Consider the following 6,000-nt stretch of genomic DNA (forward strand, 5'->3'; position numbering starts at 1 on the left):
CTCGAAAAGGGGCGTTCCCTCACCCCGACCGCCTCACGCTTGTCATCCACCAATCGGTGGTGAGCTGCCCCTCCCCTTTCCCTCACACCAAGCGTGGGGAAGAATGGCGGGAAAAGCCCACCAGCATCGTTGGCGGTTTTTGTTTGTTTGAAATAAAAGATAGAGAAAGAAAAACGACTAACTGGAGGATCGCAGCCCGAATGGATCACATAAATTCCCTCGATACAATGGGTTTGGGCTAACTACACATGTACCTATCGAGATATCTCACCTGAGGGCCCTTTATGGTGTAATGCGAATTTCCACAGCCGTAACAATATCTTTAGATATTTTATAACTAGTTCAATGAACAGATCTCACCAAGTTCTTTAATTTGATCGGTTACATGCCAATGTTCCAGTGATTTTCAAGATGACAACTTACATTTCTTGGCCATTTTAATATTTCGTTATACAATGACTGAACATTTTCAATGTTCCTTCCAATTACACAAGAAAAAAAAAATGATACTATGCTTTTTCATATCTACATACTATAAAGAATCAAATAATAATAGTGGTCAAATCCCACAGGATTACATCAGACACTGCACTTATTGAAAGAACTGCTGAAGTAAACACTGCCCGTGATGCTGTCCTCGGTGTGCAACCTGAGACTCGATCTATAACACAAGCTGCATTATGCGATACGTATGATGAAGCCTAGGAAAAGCGGTTTCACAATATACCGGGAGGCTTTGATAAACGGGAACTCCATACTGCCTGGAAACCGAGTGAAACATCTTTCTGGAAAGAAATCTAAAACCGTTTTTATCTAAGGTGAGGATCGCTTCGATTCTGGGAAAACTCATTTCCAAAAACTACTCTCTTCTGATAAATACTCACAGACCCAAAAACCCAATCGAACCCATCTTCCAGGTCAACTCCAACATTACTGCTGGCATATGTTCATGAAATATGCCAGCCTCGCTGCTGGCGATGAAATAAATGAAACTCGGAAAACCTCCCGTCTCCACGGTATCCCAATCGAATCCACGGTGTCCACGACTTCCAAATTTAATAAAAAATCTCATTGAAATTCTGTGATGAAACGTACCTCGGAAAGCACCCTGCAGAATGGGGGAAACAAGGTATTGCACTTGCGGAAGAAAAATAATTAATTCCATCTTGTGAAATGTACAATAAGCTGCACCAACCATCTTCTGCCATACAAGGTGATGATGATTCACTGACCATTGGGCTTATGGGAGCCAACGTATCTCTGGTGATCGTCAGAGAGCTGCCTCAGTGCCGTAGTGTCTGCTCGTTCACTCAAGCTTATTGGCAGGGACTGCAAGCCAACTACTCATGTCAAGACTTAATTTCCACCTTTCTTGATGTTAATGCTGCCTGGCAATCTTTCCACACAAGGTTGCTTTCCCTTAGGAACAGATTCATACCATCCTGTCTGCAGTTATCATTCGCATCCTCTCGAACGGTACATAGAATCCTGAGGTGAGGCAGTTGCCTTCAAAACACTAGCCTTCTTTTCCTCGATGGCCGATCTGACCGAAGAACCTCAGCAACCCCAGATCATTCAACAAATCATGGAACAGGTGTGTATCAACTCTCAGAAGAACCAGAAAAGAATGTCTTTTCAACCTCAAGAATGAACTTCCAAACTTGTCCCCCTCCTCTAAAAACCTGGTGGCACTCCATTAAATCTGTCTCTGGTGTATGCTCTCCTTCCATCCCTTCAAAAGGCACCACAGCCGACTTCACCCGTGAGTAGGCCGAATGCCTCGATTCTGTTTGCTTCCAAATCTTGTGTTCCCGACACCTCACTCCCTCCAGCTACCCTACCCTCTCAGACACAACTGCTCCTGGATGCCGAATCTTTCCGACCTGAGAAGGTGGAGAACTTTCTGGCAAACCTCGACTCCAATTCTGTGACAGGCCCAGACGGCAACGGTGCATGTGTCTGAAAAACCTACTCTGCTGCTCTTGCTCGTCCTCTTTCTGTTCTGTTCACTTGATCAGTCTGTCTGGGTCAATGTCTGTCTGCCTGGAAGTTAGCCAACATCACTGTAATACACAAACATGGTGCAAAACGGATTCTCTTAACTACAGGCCTATGAGCTTGCTTCCAATTTTAAGGAAGGCCATGAAATCTATCATTGCGGTTGATACCAAATCCTTCCATTTCTCCAACGGACTTATGTCAGATCATCAGTTTGGTTTCTGACCCAGTCACTCCACCTTTTGTTTTCGTATACATAGTCGAGGCTCATGGAAGAGCAAGTACTGGTATACTGAATGCATCAGGGCGCAACAGGACAACAGGAACAGCAGAGTGGAATGCCAAGACAGAGAGACGAGAGACAGAGACAGAGAGACTTGGACAAATAATGGGTGTGGGAAGGAATGGGGGCAGAAGAGGATGCATGGGGTGGACAAGATGGATATGGAAGGGAACTCTCAGGAGGGAAACCTGGAAATTTGGAAAGAGGAGGATTGGGGTTGGTGGTGAGGTGGGGTTCGGGGCAGGGTTAATGAGGGTAGAAAAGATCATGGTTTTGGAATGGGGATGATCTGAGATGGTGGTGAACAGCTGTCTTGAAGACATGGAGAGAAGAATGAGATTGAAGAGAATGTGGAAGTTGGTTCCACAGGTGGAAAAAAGAGAGGAACAAATAAGTGGAGGTGAGCAGTGATCCTGGATTGAGGTAGTTTCACCAAAAGGGGACCGATGATGATGGACCGTGTGAGCCCTGCTGAAACCGGGGGGGGGGTAGGGAACAGAAAGAGCATAGGGTGCATGACCAGAAAGGAGGCCATACAAGAACAAGAGACCGACCTGTCTGCATTGGTGAAGTGATAGGCTCATAAAACAAGCTTCATGGAGGGAGATTCCAATAATTTGTAGTTGTCGGTGCTTCATCCCCACTTTCCCCTTCCTCTTCTTGCAATGCATTGTTCAGCTTGTTCATCCCCATGTGTTCTTCTCCCCCTCTGCTTGATCTCACTCTCATTTACACTCTGCTGTTGGTGTTTCCCCCTTTCCATTTTGTTCCCTTCGATTATGTTCTAAGGTAGCTTTGATATTTTATCGATAAAAGAACAACACTTTCGTCCAACTGATAGATGGAAGGCCTGGTGTTGGCTTAGCGGTTAGGGTGGTGGCTTGGGATCCTAGGGCCCTGAATTTCAGCCCCGTTCTCCACTGAATTAACACCAGGGGGTTGACTCAGCCCGTCCTCTTTCTGAGGTCGGCGAAATGAGCAGCAGTATACTGGGAAAGGGGGCACTGCATCAGCGGCAAAGCTGCACCCCTAACCAATGATGCAACCAGCAGCCAAAAAGGCAGCACACGATGGTAACTGATAGATGAGCTATCGTCCCCCTGTCCAAACCTACCTGGGCAGTTTTTCCACAAGATTCTCCTGATTGGGCATGCAATGGCTCTATCAATCACTACTCAGCAAGCTGTAAGGGAAAACAAATTTATCATTTCATGGACTGCACAGTGCGATTCCAGTTTCCTTTCACTGTTCGCTTTGTCGACTCCTTTGTATCGTCCATGTTGAGCTCTGAGCTGCAAAACGTATGAAGCAAAATACGTATCTCCAATTCCAAACAAGGTCCATGATCATAGCCATCCGTGTGTTTAATTCACATCCAGGTCTCCCATAAAGAACTGAAAATCAGCAAATGATTAACACAACAAAACAAATTGTAAGCACCGAACACAAAACACAAGCTAAGGCTTTCTGATACCTTAAGGCCCAGTCACACCTTGACGTTTTAGCCAGCTTATGCCGATTTTTGGAAAATTTGTGTAAAACGCTGGTACACGTCGAATGCATTATGGGTACGTTTTGTATATGTTAAGACCACGCTGAAAAACACTGCCATACGTCGTTGTACGCTGGCTTTAAACATTGAACTTTTGGGTTTTCCTCAAATTTTTTCATGCTTGAAATTTTACGACGTATGCCGGTGTATGACTCACATGTTCCGCTATGCTGGCCATAAGTTGTCGGCACGTTATGCGATCGTTGACACACGTTGAAACACGTTACTTGTAAGTTACTCATAAGTCAAAACATGTGGAAGTAATGTTTAGTGTACCCTAAACTTATTTCTAACCAATGAGTAACGTTTTGTAAGCACGCTACACGAACATTGTTCACACTTTGCAACACGTTACTTGAAAGTACTACTATTACTACTACTAGTACTACTAATAACATCGACATCATTAAATTCTCTCGAACTACTACTACTACCAACATCGACATCACTAAATGCTCTCGAACTAATACTACTGCTACTAGTACTACTACTACTACTACTAACATCGACATCAGAAAATTCTCTCCAACTACTACTACTACTAATAACATCGACATCACTAAATTCTCTTGAACTACCACTGCTACTACTACTGCTACTAATACGACTAACATCGACATCACTAAATTCTCTCGAACTACTACTACTACTACTACCAACATCGACATCAGTAAATTCTCTCGAACTACTGCTACTAGTACTACTAACATCGACATCACTAAATTCTCTCGAACTACTACTAATACTAATAACATCGACATCACTAAATTCTCTCTGACATCTACTCAACATTGAGTCTGGAACACTGACGGGTTCCTCTTGTGAAGCCCATTTGTATATGTAATAATTCCCCTAAACGCTGCCAATACGCCATTATACGGTAGCTGTAAGTTAGAAACACGTTCAGCAAGTTCTGTGGTCGTCCGGAAGACGTCAATCAAATTCGTCTACATACGCCAATGTGCGTTTGAGATACGTTAAACATAGGTTCAAAGCACGCTACTCATAGGTTCAAAGCACGCTACTAATAGGTTCAAAGCACGTTACTCGTAGGTTAAAAATTAAGTTTCGGGTATGCTAAACATTACCTCGACGTGTTTCGACTTACGAGTAACTTACAAGTAACGTGTGGCCGACGTGTGTAAACGATTGCGGAGCGTGCCGATAACTTATGCCAGCGTATGTGGAACTTGTGAGCCATATATCGAGTACGTCGTAAAATTTTCAGCATGCTTGAAATTTCATGACGTACTAGACGTACCACGTAATATGCCAGCATACTTGATTGTTTTTCATCGTGCTCCTAACGTATACACAACTTACCCATACCGTATTCGACGTGTCCCAGCGTTTTAGACACATTTTTCATAGGTCGGCATACGCTGGCTAAATCGTCAAGGTGTGACTGCGATGTTGACACTTCCAATTTTCAGGCGGTTATGATTTAAATTGGCGAGCGGCAGGTTTTTAACAGAGAACGCCACGAGTTCGTCGGCGATACGTGCAGCGCACTATGACTAAGTTAAACTATCGTTGGGCATAGGTTGTGAACGCCGACAACAGGCTAAGCATTCGTTGGTATAAGTTATCTTTAACACAACGAAACGTTCTGTGCCCGTTACTAATACGTTATGCATACGACCAACACGTTATGAATACGACCAAAACTTTTAAAAAACCGCAAAACTTCAACGTACGCCAACGTTTTTCGTGCATTTTTATACGTTGCCATTCCTGGCTAAAACGTCAAGGTGTGACTGGGCCTTTAGCTGGACTGAGTGGATTGCAAGTGGGAGAAAAATGTAATCACCCTAATTCAGGACGTGGGAGTTGTTTTCAGTGCAAAGCACAAACATGGGCAACGAGGAGGGCACTCGGAAGAGCACATACCTCCACCACGCAATGCCTGATCCAGCAGAACATATCGGGCCCAAGACATTTTTGAGATATCGTGCGACATATCGTTTTTGTCCCTATCTCTCAATGGTGAAGAATCACTTGGGAAAATTCAAAAAAAAAATTCTCCTATCCGGATCTGGAGTCGGATCTTCGCCAGAATCAAATCAATTCGTCCTCGTCACACACCCAACGTGTCCACAAAGTTTCGTCCGAATCCGTCCATAACTTTTTGAGACAGCTTGCACACAAACAAACAAACAAGGACAAG

General features: G+C 44.0%; 1 protein-coding gene across 7 annotated transcripts in view; it reads right to left on the reverse strand.

The window, feature by feature from the left end:
- The window catches only part of TRAPPC12 (trafficking protein particle complex subunit 12), a 79,194-nt gene that overhangs the window by 27,461 nt on the left and 45,733 nt on the right, over nucleotides 1-6,000 (reverse strand). The gene's annotated exons all lie outside the window — the stretch shown is intronic.

The sequence above is a fragment of the Eptatretus burgeri genome, chromosome 17 (assembly GCF_056783735.1).
Source record: "Eptatretus burgeri isolate ZD-2024b chromosome 17, Ebu_testis_v1, whole genome shotgun sequence".
NCBI lineage: Eukaryota > Metazoa > Chordata > Myxini > Myxiniformes > Myxinidae > Eptatretus > Eptatretus burgeri.